Genomic DNA, 24,393 nt, shown 5'->3' with positions numbered 1-24,393 from the left:
GCTGCTCACTAGGAAGCTATTAAACCAAGAGTTCCAATTGGTGAAGTTGAAATCATTCCTTCGTAAATTTTACGGACGCCATCACGAGTTGGTTGACCGTTATGGAATAACAGTTTCACAAATGATATCGGATATGTTCCTTTCGTCGTAACTACAATCCCCTTCCCTTTCATGAATGTGACCTACCGAATTAGACTATTAATCGAGTTTGTAATAACATGAACAACACGACAAGTGCCACATGTGGCGTAGGATCTGCTTACCCTTCCGAAGCACCTGATATAACCCCGAGTTTTGGTGGCGTTCGTGTTGTTGAGTCTTTAGTCTTCTATGTTGTGTGATGTAAACTAGTGTTTGTCTGTTTGTCCTTTCCATTATAGGTCATGGCGTTGTCAGGTTTTTTTTTCAATCTATGAGTTTAACTGTACCTCTGGTATCTTTCACCTCTATTTTTGATTGTTACAGATGCTAGTTATCTGAGATGTTTTTTCCCCGCTTTTTTTCATTTTTCATTTTGCTTTCAGTTTAAAACTTTTATTTCTAAATGTGACCTAGTTGCGTCTTACTGGATCAATTCGTATGTCAACGGTTGAGACAAATTACCACCAAGTAACTTTACTTGATTTTAAATTGTAATGTATGGAAGTATATATTCTTTTAGTTTTGATGATTTGGCTTTTAAAATTATTTTTTCAATTTATAACACCGGGTAATAGTTTGAAATGATAATTTTTGTGTTTAAGTTTTTGTTGGGTTCTTTTTCTTTGTTTTTGGAATTTGTAAATTATATGTCCTTCTAGTTCTCTATGTGATTTTTGTTTAGCTCACCTGACCAGAAGGGCCAAGTGAGTTTTTCTCATCACTTGGCGTCCGTCGTTGTCTGTCGTCCGTCATCCGTCGTCATTAGCTTTTACAACATCTTCTCCCTTTGAAACTGCTGGACCAAATTTCACAAAACTTGGCAAAAAACATCATAGGGGTATCTAGTTAAAAAGTGTATCCGGTGACTCGGATAACCAACCAAGATGGCCACCAGGACTTAAAGTAGAACATAGGAATAAAATGTAGATCTTGACTAAAACTCTGAAACCAAAGCATTTAGAGCAAATTTGTTGATTAGGTCAAGATGCATCTAACCTAATATATTTAGATGAATCGGACTACCCTTTGTTGGGTTACTGCCCCTGAATTGGTAATTTTAACAAAATGTTGCAGCTTTTGATTATTATTTTTGAATATTATTGTAGATAGATATAAACTTTGAAGAGCAATAATGTTCAGCAAAGTAAGATCTACAAATAAGTTAACATGACCAAAATGGTCAGTTGACCCTTTAAGAAATTGTTGACCTATAAATTGATTTTCTAACAATGTTTCGTAATTTTTTTTTTAGTTTTTACTAACATATTCTTTTCGGAAATTTCTGAGACAAATAAACTAAACTAACACCGTTAGAGTTTCTAGTTTAGAAATGTGTCTGATGACCCCACCCGCAAACCAAGATGACTGACATGGCTAAAAATAGTACATAGGGTAAAATGCAGTTTTTGACTCATATCTCTGAAACCAAAGTATTTAGGGCAAATCTGGAGAAGTTGAAATTGTTGTTTAGGTGAAGACCTATCTGCCTTGTAATTTTCAGACCAATCAGTCAAATTGTTGTTGGCTTGCAGTCCCTGAATTAGTCATTTTAACAATATTTTGCAGCTTTTGGTTATTATCTTCAATGTTATTATAGATATAGATAAACTGTAAACAGCAATAATGTACAACAAAGTAAGACATACAAATAAATCAACATGACCAAAATGGTTTAAGGTTCATCATAACAAACGGACAAATATGGCTGTATTTACATGCCAAAAATTACTCTGAGTACAGACTTACCTGTAAAGTTGGAAAAGTTTTAATGCCTAGCATCCACTAGATATAAAAAAGTTATATCCATTTTGTGTTTCAGAAAGATAAAATCTCTTTTGGATTTTGATGGGCATTTTTTTTCCTTCATCCAAAAGGTGTGAAAATTGACTAAGTTGTGGAACAACTATGAGATGCTCCATCAGGTAAAAACCCGGTTTGTATTGTTTTCATTGTCCTTAATTGACATGGACACCAGGTATCTTCACAACTATAGGTGAGTTAAAGAGTTTATCTGAGTCAGTGAGTGGACAGTATCAAAGTAATGCAGGTGTTTGTTTATTTTTGCACCTTCTAAAGAAAGGGAAAAAAATGCCCAGCAAAAACCAAGAAAGATTTTATCTTTCTTAAACACAAAATGCATGTAACTTTTATATATCTAGTGGATGCTAGGCATTAAAACTTTTCAAACAGCACAGGTAAGTCTGTACACAGAGTAGTTTTTGAGGTAATAATACGGCCATATTTGTCCATTTGTTATGATGAACCTTAAGGAGTTATTTGCACTTTATAGTCAATTTTGTAAATTTTCATCAATATATTTTGTAAAATTTTGTAATTTTTTCTACTGTAACTACTGAGCCAAGTTCATATAGATAGATATAATTGTAATCAGCAAGATTGCTCAGTAAATTTAAAATTTACATATAACATCACCATCACAAAAACCCAACTTTGTAATGAATTCATCTGTCCTTTATTCACACATACCAGAGTGAGCGACCCAGGCTCTTTAGATCCTCTAGTTTTGTTTCAGTTTACTTATATCACTATTGGTTGATTTTATTCTCAAAGTTATCCTATTTATAATCAGCGCGATTGCGATTTAATCAACCGGTTTATACACACTCGAGAAGTGAAGCTCGTACAATGATATATCTTTTTTCTTGTTACTTTTCAAGTCAGTGAGATATGTATGCATAAGTTGAATATTTTCATGATATCTGATAAGAAAGGAAACAGCCAAATATTAAGTTAAAGTAATATATTTTGATATTTTCTGGCATGTCGTATACACTAATGGCACAAATGAACCAATCTTATAGATGAAACAATTAAGTACATGGTATAAATAATGTATCTTTCATTAAGATAAATTGTTAAGATAATGAATACAAAATTACGCTTTTTAAGAATGTTTTTAACAAATTTGTTGGGCCAACCTTGAAATAAACTTAGTACTACAGACACTAATTATGTTGTATCGTGTTAACAATAATAACACATTGAATTATAAATTTACTCCACGACCTGCTTTGAACACTGAATGAATATATTTTATTGCAGAAGCAAACATAATGCTATAGCAAAATAGCATACTATTTTTAACTTATTATTGAGTATAAATGATTCATAACGATTATGTTTGGTTTTCAATTTATTCCCTTCATTTCAAAAAAGAATTATTCATACTAGACCGATATGCTCAGCATAATTTCGTGCAATATGAAAAAAAAAATGTTGTACTAATGAACAAAAATGTTGGTCCTCTTATTAGAAACTGATTTGTTAGCTGTTTTACTCTCTAAAACAGAGTTAATTTAAATTTATTTTTACGTATTTCTTTTGTAGATCGTTATAAAGTCTTTTAAAGTGAGCGTGTTTACATTTAAAAAAAAAGACGATCAAGTCTTAACTTTAACAGGTATTTAAAGCCTTGCATTCAAAAGATAAAGTAAAACAATGTTGTTAACGTTTAAACGTGTTAATACATAGACACAATCTTGAGGTCATATGATACTTCAAATTTGAAAACAAAATGAATATGGTTATTTCTTTTAAAGGATAAGTTTAACAATAAAACACGTGTACCTGAACTCTCTTTTTAATGAAAAGCCTTCATTTGATCAAAACTTCCTTAAAAACAAGAATATTGACAGTTGTTATCCATTCGTTTGTTGTTTTCATGCTTTTGATTAAGCCATTTGCCTAGGGACTTTCCGTTTATAATCTTTTTCGGAGTTCGGTATTTTTGTTATTTCACTTTTTGCCATTGAATTATTGTCTTTCCTTACTATAATTCACTGATACCTCTTCCATATCCATGAACTTAACAAACGACCTCGATAGAAATTCGGCAAACAAACGCACAATTTAAGTGCGAGAAAAATCATTGATGAAAAAAAGTTTTAAAAAAACACGTGGAAATTAAAAAGTACTAATCGATTCCAAAAGATTTTTTTTTTTAAACCAAATCAATAAAGATATTTTATCACAGCCCAGTAGTCAGCACTTATTTGCTTACATGAATTATCATTTATATTGTCATACTTAAAAATTAACATTTGACCAAACTTTTGAATATTTGAAATACTAAGGCTTTTCCACCTCAGGAATAGATTACTTTAGCTGTATTTGGCAAAACTTTTAGGAATATTGGTCCTCAAAGCTATTGTACTTCGTACTTTATTTGGCATTTTTTACATTTTTGGATTCGAGCGTCGTTTATGAGTCTTTTGTAGACGAAACGCGCGTCTGGCGTAAATACAAAATGTAATCCTGGTATCTATGATGAGTTTATCTATATGACAAAATTTATTAACAAATAAAAACTCACGGAAGAAAAGGAACATCCATCTATTGCACGTCTATTACTTCACTTATATTTCTCGTGCTCCATGGTTCTTTGTTGATTGTTCGTTAAACTTTAACATTTTATCACGAATGTAAATCCGTAAGCAAAGTTTTCATTGAATAAAATATGGCTGCTCGATTATATGGTATGGGTTTGTGATAAATGTAAATAAATCGTGCATAGATAACTAACTATTAGTATAGTATATATAAGCAGTGTACTACTTTTTTTTATGTGATCCTATTATCAAATTATAAAATTACAACTACCAAATAAGAATTCTAACAGATGTAAGTGGTGAAGTTTTATATCAGTTACACATTTTTTTCGTTCGAACAGACAACGTATTAAAACGTATAAGAGAGATCACATAGAAACAAACAATAAACACGCTGAATATTTCAGCTGTAATGGCCAGATTAAAAGATGTACTTATGGTCATTCCATCTTCTAACTATGTCCTGACAATTATTAAAGCCAGCGTTGCTGTAAAAACTACAACAAAGTCATTTTAAACAAATTTAAATGTAATTTCAGCTAAAATAATTCATCCTTTATAGATATTTAAGCATATGCTGCTTTCAACGTCAATAATCTTACTATACTTACCAGGTTTTAAAATGTGTACATCAGATACAAGTTTTGTTTACAAAAGGCTAGATAAGTAAAACTTAAAAAGGCAAATAAAGGTGCGAAAAGAGCAATAAAGACCCAAAATTCCAATAGGTTTTGCCAAAAACAGCTAAGTTTAATTCAGTTGTAAAAGTTCATACATATTAGAAATATGTTTGGTTAATTTCATAATTTAGCGATTGTGCAGTCACTTTAAATATCATGGCGGAAAACTTACAAAATATAAAGTTATAATATTTGAATATCAGACATGCATTCATATTGTGTTAATTAACGTTTTTTTAATGAGTTAAGCCTTCCAATTTATATTTTATCATGTGTTTTTCTATGTTGTGATGTTATACTATTGTTTCAGTTTAATCCCGCTGCAAATGTTTGCTCCTGCCCTAAGTCAGGAATCGGATGTACAGTAGTTGCTGTTTGTTTATTTAATTTTTATGTGTTTCTCGTTTCTCGTTTTTTTATTTACTAGTAGATTAGACCGTTGGTTTTTTCGTTTGAATGGTTTTACACGTCTAGTAATTTTTGGGCCCTTTATAGCTTGTTGTTCAGTGTGATACAAGGCTCCATGTTGAAAGCCGTACATTGACCTATAATGATTTACTTTTATAAAATGTTATTTGGATGGAGAGTTGTCTCATTGGCACTCATACCTATATCTATAGTTAATTTGATATGATATATGTTATTCGTAGCATCATCAATGCTAATCTAATATCTTATATACCTTTAATTTACCTCAAAGAATAAAATAGATTTGAATACAATAGCAAGGTGACTTTCTGAAGAAAACGCTTCAAATATGATGCATGAGTTTGTTAAAACTGTCAACAGCAATTCCTTAAGCTAATAACATATACGGTTTTGAATCTAGATATATAATCCATAATAGTGTGTCATTCAGACAAGTGAATATTAAAATTGTAATGTTTCAACTTTACCATTAAATGATTTATTTGGGCTACTAATGTCGTTTTATTTACATCTAGAAATTGACAATGAGTTACTTTTATTTTGCCATGGCGTTGTAAATTCATTTTTCGACATATAAGTGTGTGTGTCCCTTTGATATCTGTCTCTAAATGGTCAATAGCTTACTTTTTTTCTATGCGATATGCCTAACAGACAGGATTCAACAGAAGATATGTTTTGTATATTACTGTCTTACAGGAAATTTGAATTATTTCTTTTTTGAGTATGTATACAGTTTAAAGCTATGATAGTATTTACTAGCCTGTAGATCCTGAGAATGAAATTATACATATCAAGAAACCTTTTTTTCATTCTAGAAGAAAATAATTCTGGTCCTCCCATAGTTACTGCTAATAAAACTGCTAGAACAAACGTACGTATCATTGACAATGTGGCAATAACTGCCATAGCTTGACCTGCTTTTACAGAATCTAAAGAAGAAAAAATACTGATTTCTGACTTTTCAGTTGAACAACATAAAGGGCAAGTTTTGTATGTAAAAAAAGATATTATTTTATCTTAGAAAGGAGATGCCCGTATGATATGTGGAATTTTGAAATTTGATTGATTGAGAAACAAAAGGAAGTATAAACATATCATACATTTCGCGAGCTAAGACATTACATGACAAAAATAGACGTCAGTATGACACACTTAGATGACCGAGAAATTAATTTGTTTAAAAACATAAAAAGTATGAGAGCAAACAAGAAAAAATACTACAACCAAGAGTATCTGCTATTATTGTTGCCTGAGAGTTTCGCAACCTTTCTTTTCTTTTTTTTATTTATTTATTTCTTTCTCGATTGAGAATTGTATGTCGTGTAAACATGAATTGATCACATATAGAAAGATCAGGATATGTTGTTTGATAACTACTGTAACAGCTTACCACCAGATTTAAGTTGAAGTGGTAGTAAGCAATTATAGGCCACTGTGTTTGATACGGCATGATACCATGAGAAAAACTCATAACGGTTAATCGTCATGAAAATATACGTATTTAAGGAATTAATAAAACAACCAAAACCGTTTCAACGTTGATTTTAAATGATACCGTTTTCATATCTTAAATTGGGCATTGAATAATGCTTAAAATCTACGGGACAAAACTATTGCAGTATGTTGTAGACCAACACGGTGGTATGCTATCAAAGAAGAACGTCAAAATCAAAACAAAGCAAATTAACAGAAAGGATACACAAATAATGTCATTTAAGTATTGTCGTAATAAAATGTAAAAAGTAAAACGTAAATATTACTCTGATAAAAAGTAAAATAACAAAAATACTGCACTCCGAGGAAAATTCAAAACGCATAGTCCCTAATCAAATGGCAAAATCAACAGCTCAAACATATCAAACGAATGAATAACAACTGTTATATTCCTGACTTGGTATTGGCATTTTCTTATGTACAAAAAGGTGGATTGAACCTGGTTTTATAGCTGGCTAAACCTGTCACTTGTATGACAGTCGCATCAAATTCCATCCTATTGACAACGATGCGTGATCAAAACAAACAGACATGATAGGTACAAATGTCAAATGCACAACAGTGTCAACATTTTCTAATCTTAATCGTAAACAAAATGTTAATACGATATTTTATTTAGATATGATCTAGAGTTAAATAGAATGCAAAATCACTTTACATATATTTTTTGTATGTATAGACGGGTTACCTTCTGAAAAGTAGCCTGTTGTTGCTGAATCAAGTGTGTGTCTGATGTCGTCGTATCACTCAAACCGATATAAATAACAGTAATGAATGAACATATCCCATATTCCAATATCAGCGATTGTCGTAGAAGTGAATGGTACTGTTAACCCAGGAGCTACTAGTGTGATCCCAGATATAACAAACGTGTATGAAATTCATTGTTGCTTTATTTGTGATGCTATTAGCAATCCAATCATTATTAATGGACAAAAAATAGCAACATTTGTTACAATGAACGCAACATCTTCTTTTTTCACATTTATATTTTTCATAATCTTTATTTCTCTCTAGCTATTAGTATATTATTTGGATAAGCTTGATTTGATTTTCTCTGATGAAACCTTAACATAATTTTGTGTTTCCTTTTCGTATAGTAAGGTTACTTTAAGTCAAAAGAAAAGAAATAAATGCCCACATTTAATATAACTAAACTACTAACAACTCTTCTTGTCAATCATTTAAAATAGACTTCTCTTTATTTTTTCTACTTTAAACCATATCTTCAAATACATATATTTGTTTTATAGTGATTTATAACCGAGAACAAGGACAAATAATGTAATAATCATGATATCAAATAAAAAAAAAACACCTTTTTTGTGCGTATTATGTTGAGTTTATTTTTCTACATTGGCGAGAGGTGTAGGGGGAGGTTTGAGATCTAAAAACATGTTTAAGCGCGCCACAGTTTTGCGCTTGTCCCAAGTCAGGAGCTTCTGGCCTTTGTTAATCTTGTATGACTTTAATTTTAGTTTCTTGTGTATGATTCGGAGTTTAGTATGACGTCTATTATCACTGCACTAGTATAAATATTTTTAAGGGGCCAGCTGAATGACGCATTCGGGTAAGTGAGTTTCTCGTTACATTGAGGACCTATTGGTGGTCTTCGGCTGTTGTCTGCTCTATGGTAGGGTTGTTGTCGCTTTGATAAAGTGAAAATATTTCATTTCAAACATTGTCAGTTTCCACAAACTTTTTGTCATCAAATACTGAGAGGTTTTTAAGTAAGAAACGAATAGCTTAATAAAATTGATATTATTGTTTGACGAAACACAAACTTGTGTATTAGATAAATGCTTCTTTGTTGCATATGGTGAGTTTCAGTGTTTTTGTTTTGCTATTCTGCTCAAATCAAAACTGCATTCAGACATCAGATTACAAGATGGCAATTAAGTTACTATTTCGAAACGCAAAGCTCTCAAAATATCAATACGTGCATATTCCGATGCACAATTTGCTGAAGAGTTATTTTTGATGATGGGAAGATAACATGCTTACATAGACACTGTTCTTGTTTTTATATGCTAGCGGAAATAAGTGAAAATAGGCATTAAGCTTGAATCCAAGGCAATAACCTAACGCCTAGGCATTAAGTTATTTCCTGAAATTTGATGATAATAACTCAACCTATTGTCGAGCATACTTTTAGGAAATAAATGAAATCTGAGAAGTATGTATATTCGGTAATTTATTCTTGATATAACGGATAAGAAAATCCTTAGTTTTTCGAAAAATTCAAAGTTTTGTAACAGGAAATTTATTAAAATGACCACATTGTTGATATTCATGTCAACACCGAAGTGTTGACTACTAGGCTTGTGATACCCTCGGGGACGAAACAATAAGAATTTCATTCATTCAGGTCAATGATAAGTGCAATGCTGTTGTAGCTTCAACGTTTGGACAACTCCTAGAAACATTTGGATGGAATGAGATGGGCATCTCTAAGCAAAATTTACTTCTAGAAGACGAACTCAATCGTGAAACAACTTTAAATGTTCACGTGCCAGCAACTCATTAGTCATTGTACGGAGGTCAAGGAACTTTAAAATGTGCATGTAAATCACAATAATTAAGTAGCCGGGACAATTGCAAGAAAAACGGGAGACAGTGCAATAGTTGGTGTCACAGTTCATCAAATGATTTTAACTCAAATTTATATCAAGTTATCATATCTAAAAAGTATTATTTGATGAATTCTAATACAAATAATATATATTTTTAGTTATTTTATTTCCGGTAGATGACATTTTGAACTTCAGTTCTCATTATGTCTCATAATGTTATAATATAACAAATTATTATTTTGTTTAATGAACCAATGTCTTTTATTTGCTCACATTTTTTTAAGGCATTAAGCTGAATGTCTGCGCAAATTTTTCAGGATTTAAGACTAATGCCTAACATCATTTAGGCAATAGACTTAATGCCCAGGCATTGGCTTATTGCCAAGGATTTAAGCTTAAATCCTGAAAAATGAGATGACCGCTCCTTTAAATTCGAGGTATAAGTATAACCAAGCAATGTCTGAAGCTTCTTTAATTTCTAGTTCGTTTTGATAAATTAATGGAACCCAATCATTGAATTTTTGGTGGGGTTCGTGTTGTTAATTCTTTAGTTTTCTATGTTGTGTCATGTGTACTATTGTTTTTCTGTTTGTCTTTTCATTTTTAGTCATGGCGTTGTCAGTTTGTTTTAGATTTATGAGTTTGACTGTCCCTTTGGTATCTTTTAAACAGACAAACAATTTAGTACACATGACACACCATAGAAAACTAAAGAATAAGCAACACTGACCCCACCATAAACTAGGGGTGATCGCAGGTGCACCGGAAGGGTAAGCAGAGTCTGCTCCACTTGTAACACATCAGGTAATTAGTCTAATTCGGTGATCACGTTAATGAAAGGGAAGGGTATTGTAGTTTAGTTTTAACATATTTTATTTGTTGAATTAAGCAAAATGGATTAGACACAAGTAAATCATACTTATGAAGTCTTCTCCATAATACAATATAAAGTTACAATAATAGTATAATATAATGGACATGCATATAAACAGTTTATACAATATAATACTAGCTTTCATAGGTAATTTATCGTATAATTCTGTGACGATGACTTGTGAATGAATTACAACGATGACGTTCTGCGTCAGTAATAATAACACTTTATCGGTCGTCCCTCTGTCTATATCACTCTGTTCAGCTCTTAATATTATTCCGTATCATGTCTTTGTGACGTCAAATACGTTGACCCGGCCTTAATAACTTTGACCCGGACATATCAGCGACGTCATAATGTTTGAACCGACGTTAATAACTTTGACCCGAACTTATCAAGTCAACTTTCGTGTGTTGGCAAAACAAAGAAAACACTTCCGAAACACGCAAATAAAGCCCGATAAATCGATTATCAGATTATCTGCATATTGATATTGTAAAATATCACCTGCTTGACATTATATGAAGGCTTTTTGATCTCGTTCGCTACGCTCACTCGACAAAAAGCTTCATATTATGTCTCGCAGCTGATATTTTACGATATCAACATGCAGATAACCTGATAATCGGTACCTATCAAGGCATAAGAAATCTGTCTGACCTTTTTATGAAATTTTGAACATGTTTGAAAATTTGAATTTTTTGTTCATTCGAAAGTTCCAAGTGTCCGAAATTAATAGTTTTGTATCTAAAACAAAGTTTTCAGATAGCCAGTTAAGGTTATGGAATAAGGTTTTTCGACATAGAGAGGCGCATAGTTTGTTCCCATAGGAATGTCGACGATTTGTTGAAAAGTTCTACCTCTAACAAGAAACTCCAGCATACTGATCACATGCTCCTCTGTGTAGCATGTCTTACCTTTTTGTTCATTATTAACAAAATATGCCGTATGGTATGCAAAAGTAATAAATTGATAGCGCATGCTAACATTTTGATGTTGAAAAGCATTATGGATTATTTCTTTAAGACGATTTTACAATTTCACATTGTAGATGGTGGTATACAGAGTTGAAAAATCAAAAGTATTGATATAACTTATTTCTGAAAAAGATCGAGAATTTAAAATAACAGAATTTCATTATAGTGTTTCAGAATCCACATATTTTTTTGTTATTAATACCATTACGCAAGTAAACAGTTATGCAGTATTTCTTATACCCACTTTTACCGCGGACAATTATTAGTCAATGATATGGACAATTCCTTCAAGCAGATGAGCCGGCAATGTACCGTTGTTTGTTCTGAATTTATTGAAGCTATGTGAAGGTAAGTCCTCCGATTTATTGTTCAATATAATGTTCATTGAAGCCATGAAGAACTTATGATTAACCAACATCTCATCCTTGTCAAACGGTATATTTTTGTAAATAGGATTACCTTAGTGTTCATTAATTCCTAATGCTTTAACAAGTCACTTGTAGTAGACCGATTTACAAATGTACTAATAAAGACAACATTATGTGGAGCTTTGTCCACAGGAACAACAACATATTTATCGTGAAGAGATATAGAAATTTCACAGTTTCTTTGTCTATCATTCACACGATTTGAAAACTTATGAATTTGACGTTTTATCAGAGACCTACTTGTTTGACCTATTCTGGCAAAGTTTCCAGTTCTCGTTTAGCCCATTCTCTGATATCCTGATCTTGGTATTGGATACAGGCAGTTAATTCTTAAATCACCGGCAGATACATGTAATTTAATGTTAAAAAAGTAATAATTTCATGATTTAGCTCTGTATATTTGAATCAATTTTATTTAATCAATACGAGATGTAAAATTTTTTGAACTGTAATTCCCAGTATTTCAGTTTTTGCTCCTTCTGTTGCTGTATTCTTGTATTCTTTTTATCAAAAAACTTTCATGCATCTTTACTTATTGGATTTAACAAAAAAAAATTACTTCAAATTATTAAACTATCATGGAAACGTTTGCTTCTTTTTTTGATTTATCAAACAAAAGATCAAATGTGTTGAAAATACACAAGCTACATATTTTGAAATATATATATATATATATATATATATTGCTGTTTTTAGACCCTTCTACAACGAAATTTGTTTGACATGCACACGTATTAAAATTGCGGTTTTTATCCAACGCAGTCATAGGTTTGAACGTAGTTTTCAATTTAGACTCGTTTATATATATATATATATATATATAAAACGATCAACGGTCCTCGAATAAACCCCAAGGGTTTAATTTTTTGGACCGTATAGAATTTTTAATTTATATTGATAGGCTTTTCAATAATACGAAGGACTTGTGGAATTGATCAGATTTTATCCGTGTCTATCGCCACTCAAACTAGCGAACCAAGGATTATATATAATTGGCAGAAATTTTACACTCAAATTTGACAACAAAACCTGTTTGAGAGTAAACTCCTGCAGCCCTTTTCACAAAAAATTCAACAGTATATGTTTATCGTAAGATTAATGTTACACATCTTAAGTGTAACATTAATCTTACGATAAACATATACTGTTGAATTGTCAAGGAATATCTTAGACTGACGATACATTATACTCTTCAGATTTTTTTGTTAAAAGGGCTACTGGCTCGTAAACACTGAAAGGACGTGCAACTCGTATCATGTCTTTTCTTCCCTCATGATCAATTATTCGTATTTCTTCAAACAGTGAATTAATTTCTTATTTTGATTTAAGATATTCTTCTCTACTTTTGAATTATCTTGGTGAGTGCTAGAAACTAAACATTGCCATATACATGTACATCGAAAGCATACGTTTTTCAGAATATTACAACCAACTGAAATTATAAGTCGCAGAATAGTCAACATGATAACAGTCGTCAATCAGAGGTTGAAGAAAATAGAAGAGGAAAGACAATATCGACCAAGGAGTTATATAAATGTTAAATATGTATACATGAGAGAAATGTTGTTTTATTATACATATTTACATTCCTTAACATAGCCTATCTGGCAACAAACAAAAATAGGCAATTATTTTATTCAGTATACTTTATATTTTCAAAAAGGGTTTTAGCCTCGGTCACACCTTACCGGATAGCCCGAACGGACGCCTAACGGATAACTTTTTTTCAATCCGTTCATGTCCGTTAGACGTCCGTTCTTATCCGTTAGGCGTCCGTCCATATCCGTTGCATGTCCGTTAAGCGTCCGTTTTATCCGTTGACGTCCGTTCTGTCCGGTGGAAAATTTTGAGCATGTTCAAAACTTTGAACGGACGTCCAACGGATAAAATGTCCGTTGAACGTCCGTTAGGCGTCCGTTAGGCGTCCGTTTTGTACGGTACTCGTCCGTTTTGTATCCGTTACGTGTCCGTTATGCATCCGTTGGAGATCCGGTAGACCAATTCACCAACGGACGTCTACCGGACGCCTAACGGACGCCTAACGGATAAAACGGATGTGAAACGGACATTAACGGAAGGATAACGGATAAAACGGATGCCTACCGGATGTAAAACGGACAAATGCCAATTGAAATTTCGCGTTAGAAATGCCAATAATTGGTATGTCAGATTTTCTTGAGTGTCATGAATATTTATTATTCGTGATGGATCTTGGAGTAAGAGCACGTCTTCGCTACCAAACAGCTCTTATTCAGGCCAGACTCAACTTAAATGTAGCAAATATAAACCTTATAGCTGTCGAAAGGAGAAGAGGGAGAAGACAAAGGAGATGGTGGACACGACCATGGCTTAGTCCTGAAAGACGATGCAGTTTTGGTCTATATGACCAACTCATGACCGAACTTAGGTGGGAGGATCGGCAGTCCTTTGTACACTTCCTTCGAATGCCCACAGAGATGTTCGACGAGATATTGCAAGTTGGACCTCGCATAGCCAAGCAGAATACCTTTTACAGAAATCCACTGGAACCAGGACTCAAGTTAGCAATTACACTTAGACACCTTGCTTCTGGAGCAAAATATCGTAGCATGCAGTACGGATGAAGAGTTCCGTATAACACATTATCCGTTTTCATACCAGAGGTACATAATATAAACAAATTCAGAAAATCAACTTAAACTCTATAAGACTGAATTACCACACTGCTTCTACCTTGATTTTTTTTTAATCAGAGTAGCTCTATATTTGCACACATATCATGCTAAACAAGACGCAATACAAAATAAAATCAACTAAACCTGTTAACTAAAGTGACCCTCGTGTGTAAAAACGTAAAAAAGAATCGGATAAATTGTTCTATTTGTTTGGTACGTGTGACCTTGATACCTGTCCTACTGACCACACTTTCCCAGAAGCAAATATTATAACATATATACATGTACTAGATACAATCATTTTAAGGTCACGTGTATGTGGTTTATTGCCTTTAATTTTCAGATGGTTTATTGCTTTTAATTTTCAGATGGTTTATTGCCTTAAATTTTTAGATGGTTTATTGCCTTTAATTTTCAGATTATTTTGTTCATCCGTTTTATCCGTTACGCTTCCGTTAGGTGTCCGTTTTATCCGGTACTCGTCCGTTGGATGTACGTTCGACGTCCGTTCTGTCCGATACGTATCCGTTTCATGTACGTTCAATGTCCGTTGTGTGTCCGTTAGGCATTCGTTACATGTCCGTTAGTAAACCAACGGACTCCCAACGGATAAAAATTTTGTCAACGGATAACTTTTTTTTTATCCGTTAGGCGTCCGTTCGAGCTATCCGGTAAGGTGTGACCGAGGCATAAGTGTATTAATAATATCACTGAACTAATAAGATATACACGGGGATCATTGGGATCAATTTTAGACATAAGTAAATTATATACAAAAAAAATATCATGTTAAAGGACTTTTTTCAACAAATGGTTTCGACCTTGTTTCCCGCAGTTTGAAATTAACTTGGACCATAATAAACGGTCCCTAATTATACGGCGTAACTAATTTAATTGTTTACCAAAGAAGAAAAAACTTGATAAGAAATTTAGTCAAGGATAGTATGTTTGAACCTTTTACTTATAATTGGGTATAGGTAGTTATCCAAAAAATAATTGGAGATCGCAATGTTCTTTTCTTGAACGATTAAAAAAAATTCTCTATATCTGGATACACGAAATTTTATTATTTGATTTTTCCATAATGAAAAAAAGTATACAACATTTTTTAAACATAAAGAGCGTTTTAGTGTCAATATTTCTTTCTTCTACGGGATTGTTATACATACATGTATAGTAGTTTACCTGTTTTCAAATTATATTATAACCACTGTTTCCGTAAGTGTGATAATTTCTTGTTATGGGGTCGCACAAACAAAATGTGTGTTCTTATAGTAAATGCTTTTTAATTGTTTTCGCATAATTAAAGACTATCGTGAAATAAGAATAAAGATAGATGAATGGAGGAAGGGAGGGAGGGAGGGACAATTAAATGATGGACGGAAAGTTGGTGTCAAGCGGCAAATGTAATGCGTATTAAGGTCGACACCTGATTTTAATAGAATATGAACTATGCTTTGTACAAGACTGGCATACGGAGCCGGATTTTTAACTCGCTGGTTTCGTGAAATAAGGGAAGGACGTTTCGAAACAAATAAAAAAAAATAATAACTTGGTCATGAGTTGTGGAGATTGTTGTTTTTTAAATTCCGATTTACAGTTCAAAACAATAGTTCTTGTGATTTCAGAGTTAAAGTAATAACACAAAGCTTAAACTATAATCATTTTAAGAACAGAAGAGGCAAGAATTAAAAATTAAGGATTAAATCAAGAAAAATATAAATATGTCAAATTAATTAATACAATTGTAAAAACATTTTTTTATTTGAAGTCTTTTTATATATAAGAATCATATAACAAAGACCTTTCAAAAAAAATCATTGAAAAAGAAAAGAAAAGAAAACACTCCAAGTCTTACTTTTGACAAGCATTTAAAACTTATCTTTCAGTAGATAAAAATAACAACATTGTAAATGTTGTTTAATTATGTCATTACGAAGATAAAATCTAAATTACAAAAGATTTTACATATATATCAAAATAGATCTGCTTTATTTTTCTGCCATTATATTGTAATTGTATATATTTATTTGCAATTGTTTAGTATTTGTTACCAACTTGTCCTTCGTTTCACAAAAACAAATCTTATGACTGTTATCGATCGTAAGTCAGTCATGAACACAAAGTCATACACACTTACTTAGTCCACATGCACTTACGATCTATTTTCAATGTAAAATTTATTTCGGAAAAAACGTAGGTCGGGTTGCTCACGCGTCCTGTTCTAAGTTCGGCAGAACTAAAGTCTTCACACGAAGGTTAGATGTAACATCTATTTTATGAATAAATTCTTAAATTTTCGCATACATACAATTTACTTTATGCATAGGTGCGTTCGAAGCGCTTTTCTATAGATACATGTACCCTCATCTAACAAGAACTATGATTCGGAAATGTTTATAAGTACTTGAATCCTAAAAAAAACGCATGACCAAATTGAAGGGACCATCCTAACACATTTATTTATTTAGAAATGGATGTAAAGATTTGTATGACATAGATTGAATTGTATTTTAGAACCTATATGTAAATAGAGGGAGGATGACTCTTAAATAGAAAACAATTAACGCAAAATAAAAGTTAAAGTTTTTACGGAATACTAATAAATACGTTTTTAAATATGATAAAAGATATACATGAATTTAATACAAAAACAAACGTAGATGGTCACAAAAACTTTGTGATATTCGTGCTGCAATTTTAGTACATAAACTAGTTTTGTCCTTAGGTCCAATCGATTTCATTACATGTATTACTTGTATCGAATCAGGATTAGGTAAAAAAAAAAGAGGTAAACTTTTTCCCATATTTGAATTATTCAAAATATGTTGCTTATGATAATAGTATTGTTTAGGCTTAAAAAAGACAGCACGAAATAATTTAATATACAATTAATTCTTTGACAAACATTAAACAATTATTTTTTTTTATTAGTTTTATCTAAATTAAATGGTATTAGTATTTTTAGTATTGAGTTCATGTCATATTTGTTGTTTTTATTACGTTTTAGGACAATGTAACCTTTAGGACTATCCTAAGACACCTAATTGTATATCCTAACTTTAGGACCAAATTTAGAACATATCTTATTTTAGGAGTCTTTCGTTGACCCGACTTAGGACTAAGACGTGTCCTGAGACCATCCTAAGACATGTCTTAGTCCTAGGACATCTTCGTTGACACGGCCCCAGGATTTTACTTTTATAGTGAACGGGACCGTTGAAGTCGTTATAGGGACCCATCTTGATTGCATTTTATAGTTTCATCTCTGTTGCTCATTTGTGAATTAAGAACTTCCGAAAATAATTGTTTATTTCTAAGATTTCATGATTTTTATTATTCAATTCAAGACCTTCCATTACTTGTCAGTCTTCTTCATTGAAAAAAACCAAAAATAAGCTGTTAGCAGATTTGACTGTAATTAGACAACTAACAACTAAGTACATTATGCAAAATATGTTGTATTGTATATATTTTCATCTCTATGTTATTTAGTTAATGAGAATAAAGATCTATCTATCTAAAGTTACACAACTACACTACTGTGTAACAGATTGTTTGCGCATGTCATGAAGAGGTGTGCTGTAATTAATAAGAAACGCTATATATACATGTATATTAGGAGTTTGTATAATTTAGCTGCGATGTCATCTTAGCTGCGATGTCATCGTTGTTTCAGGCTTAATCTAGGATAAAAATTTAGTTTTTCAGAAAAGGCAAAAGTACTTGCTGCAATTTTGTAAATGAAAATGGGATTTCTCTAGTAGTAAATATAGAATTTATGTATTTTTCAATTCAATTCAATTCAATATGTTATTTAAGTCTAATCTCTCAATAATATATAATACAACATTATATTAAATGTAAAAATATATAGATACAAAAAAAGAGCCATTCTGTTCAGAATTACAAGAGACTATAAACATTAAAAATTATATAAAGAATTCATCTATTATAAAACATATTGACAAGAACATTATTTACAGTATAAAACATTTCTACGTCTATTTAAAATAAGATTACAGGCTCATATTATTATCTATCATCCAAAGACATAAAATCACTATTAAAATGTGTTGCTTCATCAAATATTTTTTTTCTCTAAAATGGTCATATAAAGGACACGATAAAATAACATGGGCTTCATCTTCTAAAATAAATATACAATTATCACAGACTCGATCTTTTAAAATTAATTTTTCAAATCTCCCCGTTTCTATTCTTAGTGGTACTACACCACATCGAAATTTGACAAAAAAAAACTACTTTGCGAAAATGATATTGGAATTTTACAATAAGTTTCCGTTTCAAAACTGTTCTTAAATAGATTATATGTACGAAGTTTTACCACCTTTACCAGATAGAGCTTTCTCTGACTGTAAATTGCCTTGCCACTGTTCGACATATTTACTAAACATTTTAGACGTAACAGTATTGACAACTGAAGTACTATCAACATATTCTGTAATGATACTCAAATGTTCTGCATTATACTCAGAAAATTTTTTCCTTACATAAAAATTCCAATTTTTTATACACTTATGTTTTTTCTGTTTAAACGATCAGAACTTATATTTTTCAAACGGCACCATAGTCGTATTAAGCATTGCCCTTGTTTTTGAAAGATAGGTATCCACCCCATATCCCCTGCAACTGCAGCATTTGTAGTATATTTACCCACTCCAAGAAAAATCTGTAAGCTCTCTTATGGATTGCATTTCATACCTTTTCCTGCAAACCTTGAAGAAATTAAGTCTATGTTAATTGATCTAATAATAAAAGAAAGAAAAAAATATATTTGCCTGTTTTAATAGAAGACGTTGTTTTGTATTCGAAGTTTAGAGATGTCTTTTTATTTAAAAAAAATATAACTATTTAAACGATCTTGGATGTAGGTCATAGGTATGTATTAAAAAGTCAACATAATTACTAAATATATATTTACAAATTCTCAAGCAGTACACTTAACCACGTTACGGTATTGACCGACAATAAATAAATACTTAGTCAATAACACAAATATTTTATCAGGACAGGTTCAAAAACTTTAAAATTAATTGTTGGTTAAGTTCAAAGTATTTATTTTTAATTAAGTTATTACCTTCTGAACAAACTGTAATTTTTGAAGTGGATGACAATAACTTTAAGTATACTTCAGTCACGAGAATGGAATTATAATATCTTAACGGTCACTTTACAAAAAAAGTATGTCAATGGCTAAAATTCAAAATTAAGATCATTACAATTTAAGTATTTGATCGAAAATACTAAATTAATCCTTTAAGAGAAAAAAATATTTGTATTAAAAGTACAAACCATAAGAAATGCCTGTACCAGGTCAGGAATATGACAGTTGTTATCCATTCGTTTGATGTCTTTCTTTGAGCTATTGATTTTGTCATTTGATTAGGGACTTTCCGTTTTTTTTTGTAATTTTACTTTTTAAATATATGATAGACGAGAAATGTACAAGTACATGCATGCAACAATTTTGCTTCTTTTAATTTTAATTTTTCAAAATTTGTTTTGATAGACTGCCCTTTCCCAATCATGAGAATGGTTAAGTCGAGTTTTTACTTATAAGAAAAATATCCTGTCAAAGTTGAATATTTTCTAGATGTTTGTTAGACAAAGTTGGCAAAGTTGGCCGCTATCTTAAATCTTCGATTTAATAGCTTAAATACCACTCGTATAACAGAATTCTTTCTGTTTATTAGTAGACTTTTGCAGTTTTAATCATCGTATTGGCATAGACTTCAGTAGAATTTTTTTTTTAGTTGAGATTTTTTCAAAATTTGTAGTACGGCATGAATTCCACTTTATATAATTTTATATTTATAAATGTACACTCATGTGATCATCGTATGGGAATAGAGATCAGTAGAATATTTATTTACTTGAGACGTTTTTTATTTTTGTAGTATGGCATAAGGGCCTCTTTATACGATTTGATATTTATACATGTGTATGGGATGCGCAAACACGAATTAGGTATGCCTGTATGTAGATTGTACCAGTACTACACTCAACATGCTCAAGTATAAAATAGTTACCACCAAACATATTTTATTTGCAAAAGTAGCAAAAAGGATCGGACAAAAGTTATAACGACATTAAGGACGTTTTTCTTCCAATATAAACATAATAAATATCAACACCAAAAAGTTAAAAAGTTAAAAATTATAAATACTAGGTCAACATGGTCAAAGTACGGCCCCCAACATGGAGTCTTGGTTCACATTGCACAGCAAGCTAAAAAGGGCCCCAAAATGACTAGTGAGAAACAATTCTAATAGGAAAACTAACGGGAAACATTCATCAACCACGCCAACAAATGACAGCACTGAACAACAGGGATACGAATACACAAAATCAATGCTAAAAATAAAGAGTAGCGAGGTTTTTTAATTCAGACAATCACTGATCCCCGAAATGTCGCGGTTGTATTCTAATGTTAACAGTGATCATTATTATCACACTGAAATATTTTCCTGAGGAAAAAATCTCTAACGGATCGACTTTTGCTTCAGAGATATATCCGCCGAAAAAACAATCGTTGTATATACATGATGTATACATCCGCCAAAAAATCGTTGTTCTCGAATATAGTTCATTCTTGGACTCAGAATTAGGCACTGATTTCATTAATCAATTAAAACTTATTCTCTCTTTTTACAAATGGTATATTTTACTACAATTCTATCTATAAAAGCTTCATCTGATCCAACACTTGCCTATGCTTGACTTTAAAGATTTTTTGGGGGATGCTGAGATATAAAGTGACAAATTAGTGACACTTACGATGTCTTGTCAGGATGGCCGAGTGGTCTAAGGCGCTGCGTTCAGGTCGCAGTCTGGTTCTCCAGGCGTGGGTTCGAATCCCACTTCTGACAAATGGTATATTTTTAATGGCACCTATACATGTTATAGACATCGGACAGTTTAACCATTGCAAAATAGCTTGTACACAATAGCGCAAATTTGTAAATGTGCCAAAGCTGTTTTTAAGGATACAAAGCTCCTCAAAACTCGTTTCTGAACATGTTGAACGAGGATATTCTCTTAATTGACAAACAAGAAGTGTTTTTTTATCAAAGCCATTACTACAATTCTATCTATAAAAGCTTCATCTGATCCAACACTTGCCTATGCTTGACTTTAAAGATTTTTTGGGGGATGCTGAGATATAAAGTGACAAATTAGTGACACTTACGATGTCTTGTCAGGATGGCCGAGTGGTCTAAGGCGCTGCGTTCAGGTCGCAGTCTGGTTCTCCAGGCGTGGGTTCGAATCCCACTTCTGACAAATGGTATATTTTTAATGGCACCTATACATGTTATAGACATCGGACAGTTTAACCATTGCAAAATAGCTTGTACACAATAGCGCAAATTTGTAAATGTGCCAAAGCTGTTTTTAAGGATACAAAGCTCCTCAAAACTCGTTTCTGAACATGTTGAACGAGGATATTCTCTTAATTGACAAACAAGAAGTGTTTTTTTATCAAAGCCATTACTACAATTCTATCTATAAAAGCTTCATCTGATCCAACACTTGCCTATGCTTGACTTTAAAGATTTTTTGGGGGATGCTGAGATATAAAGTGACAAATTAGTGACACTTACGATGTCTTGTCAGGATGGCCGAGTGGTCTAAGGCGCTGCGTTCAGGTCGCAGTCTGGTTCTCCAGGCGTGGGTTCGAATCCCACTTCTGACAAATGGTATATTTTTAATGGCACCTATACATGTTATAGACATCGGACAGTTTAACCATTGCAAAATAGCTTGTACACAATAGCGCAAATTTGTAAATGTGCCAAAGCTGTTTTTAAGGATACAAAGCTCCTCAAAACTCGTTTCTGAACATGTTGAACGAGGATATTCTCTTAATTGACAAACAAGAAGTGTTTTTTTATCAAAGCCATTACTACAATTCTATCTATAAAAGCTTCATCTGATCCAACACTTGCCTATGCTTGACTTTAAAGATTTTTTGGGGGATGCTGAGATATAAAGTGACAAATTAGTGACACTTACGATGTCTTGTCAGGATGGCCGAGTGGTCTAAGGCGCTGCGTTCAGGTCGCAGTCTGGTTCTCCAGGCGTGGGTTCGAATCCCACTTCTGACAAATGGTATATTTTTAATGGCACCTATACATGTTATAGACATCGGACAGTTTAACCATTGCAAAATAGCTTGTACACAATAGCGCAAATTTGTAAATGTGCCAAAGCTGTTTTTAAGGATACAAAGCTCCTCAAAACTCGTTTCTGAACATGTTGAACGAGGATATTCTCTTAATTGACAAACAAGAAGTGTTTTTTTATCAAAGCCATTACTACAATTCTATCTATAAAAGCTTCATCTGATCCAACACTTGCCTATGCTTGACTTTAAAGATTTTTTGGGGGATGCTGAGATATAAAGTGACAAATTAGTGACACTTACGATGTCTTGTCAGGATGGCCGAGTGGTCTAAGGCGCTGCGTTCAGGTCGCAGTCTGGTTCTCCAGGCGTGGGTTCGAATCCCACTTCTGACAAATGGTATATTTTTAATGGCACCTATACATGTTATAGACATCGGACAGTTTAACCATTGCAAAATAGCTTGTACACAATAGCGCAAATTTGTAAATGTGCCAAAGCTGTTTTTAAGGATACAAAGCTCCTCAAAACTCGTTTCTGAACATGTTGAACGAGGATATTCTCTTAATTGACAAACAAGAAGTGTTTTTTTATCAAAGCCATTACTACAATTCTATCTATAAAAGCTTCATCTGATCCAACACTTGCCTATGCTTGACTTTAAAGATTTTTTGGGGGATGCTGAGATATAAAGTGACAAATTAGTGACACTTACGATGTCTTGTCAGGATGGCCGAGTGGTCTAAGGCGCTGCGTTCAGGTCGCAGTCTGGTTCTCCAGGCGTGGGTTCGAATCCCACTTCTGACAAATGGTATATTTTTAATGGCACCTATACATGTTATAGACATCGGACAGTTTAACCATTGCAAAATAGCTTGTACACAATAGCGCAAATTTGTAAATGTGCCAAAGCTGTTTTTAAGGATACAAAGCTCCTCAAAACTCGTTTCTGAACATGTTGAACGAGGATATTCTCTTAATTGACAAACAAGAAGTGTTTTTTTATCAAAGCCATTACTACAATTCTATCTATAAAAGCTTCATCTGATCCAACACTTGCCTATGCTTGACTTTAAAGATTTTTTGGGGGATGCTGAGATATAAAGTGACAAATTAGTGACACTTACGATGTCTTGTCAGGATGGCCGAGTGGTCTAAGGCGCTGCGTTCAGGTCGCAGTCTGGTTCTCCAGGCGTGGGTTCGAATCCCACTTCTGACAAATGGTATATTTTTAATGGCACCTATACATGTTATAGACATCGGACAGTTTAACCATTGCAAAATAGCTTGTACACAATAGCGCAAATTTGTAAATGTGCCAAAGCTGTTTTTAAGGATACAAAGCTCCTCAAAACTCGTTTCTGAACATGTTGAACGAGGATATTCTCTTAATTGACAAACAAGAAGTGTTTTTTTATCAAAGCCATTACTACAATTCTATCTATAAAAGCTTCATCTGATCCAACACTTGCCTATGCTTGACTTTAAAGATTTTTTGGGGGATGCTGAGATATAAAGTGACAAATTAGTGACACTTACGATGTCTTGTCAGGATGGCCGAGTGGTCTAAGGCGCTGCGTTCAGGTCGCAGTCTGGTTCTCCAGGCGTGGGTTCGAATCCCACTTCTGACAAATGGTATATTTTTAAT

At 32.5% G+C, this 24,393-nt stretch overlaps 8 non-coding genes across 8 annotated transcripts; all 8 read left to right on the top strand.

Moving 5' to 3' along the window:
• Positions 1-21,408: 21,408 nt before the first annotated feature.
• Trnal-cag (transfer RNA leucine (anticodon CAG)) lies at positions 21,409-21,492 on the top strand. The gene has a single exon. It is a non-coding gene; the product is annotated as a tRNA-Leu (tRNA).
• Positions 21,493-21,820: 328 nt separating this feature from the next.
• Trnal-cag (transfer RNA leucine (anticodon CAG)) lies at positions 21,821-21,904 on the top strand. Its single transcript has one exon. It is a non-coding gene; the product is annotated as a tRNA-Leu (tRNA).
• Positions 21,905-22,232: 328 nt separating this feature from the next.
• Trnal-cag (transfer RNA leucine (anticodon CAG)) lies at positions 22,233-22,316 on the top strand. The gene has a single exon. It is a non-coding gene; the product is annotated as a tRNA-Leu (tRNA).
• Positions 22,317-22,644: 328 nt separating this feature from the next.
• Positions 22,645-22,728, top strand: Trnal-cag (transfer RNA leucine (anticodon CAG)). Its single transcript has one exon. It is a non-coding gene; the product is annotated as a tRNA-Leu (tRNA).
• A 328-nt stretch (positions 22,729-23,056) lies between these two features.
• Trnal-cag (transfer RNA leucine (anticodon CAG)) lies at positions 23,057-23,140 on the top strand. The gene has a single exon. It is a non-coding gene; the product is annotated as a tRNA-Leu (tRNA).
• Positions 23,141-23,468: 328 nt separating this feature from the next.
• Positions 23,469-23,552, top strand: Trnal-cag (transfer RNA leucine (anticodon CAG)). The gene has a single exon. It is a non-coding gene; the product is annotated as a tRNA-Leu (tRNA).
• Positions 23,553-23,880: 328 nt separating this feature from the next.
• On the top strand, positions 23,881-23,964 carry Trnal-cag (transfer RNA leucine (anticodon CAG)). The gene has a single exon. It is a non-coding gene; the product is annotated as a tRNA-Leu (tRNA).
• A 328-nt stretch (positions 23,965-24,292) lies between these two features.
• On the top strand, positions 24,293-24,376 carry Trnal-cag (transfer RNA leucine (anticodon CAG)). Its single transcript has one exon. It is a non-coding gene; the product is annotated as a tRNA-Leu (tRNA).
• Positions 24,377-24,393: the final 17 nt, after the last annotated feature.

Source organism: Mytilus galloprovincialis, chromosome 7, assembly GCF_965363235.1.
Source record: "Mytilus galloprovincialis chromosome 7, xbMytGall1.hap1.1, whole genome shotgun sequence".
Classification (NCBI taxonomy): Eukaryota; Metazoa; Mollusca; class Bivalvia; order Mytilida; family Mytilidae; genus Mytilus; species Mytilus galloprovincialis.
The sequence above is the reverse complement of the archived record's forward strand: the minus strand, read 5'-3'. Positions and strand labels throughout refer to the sequence as shown.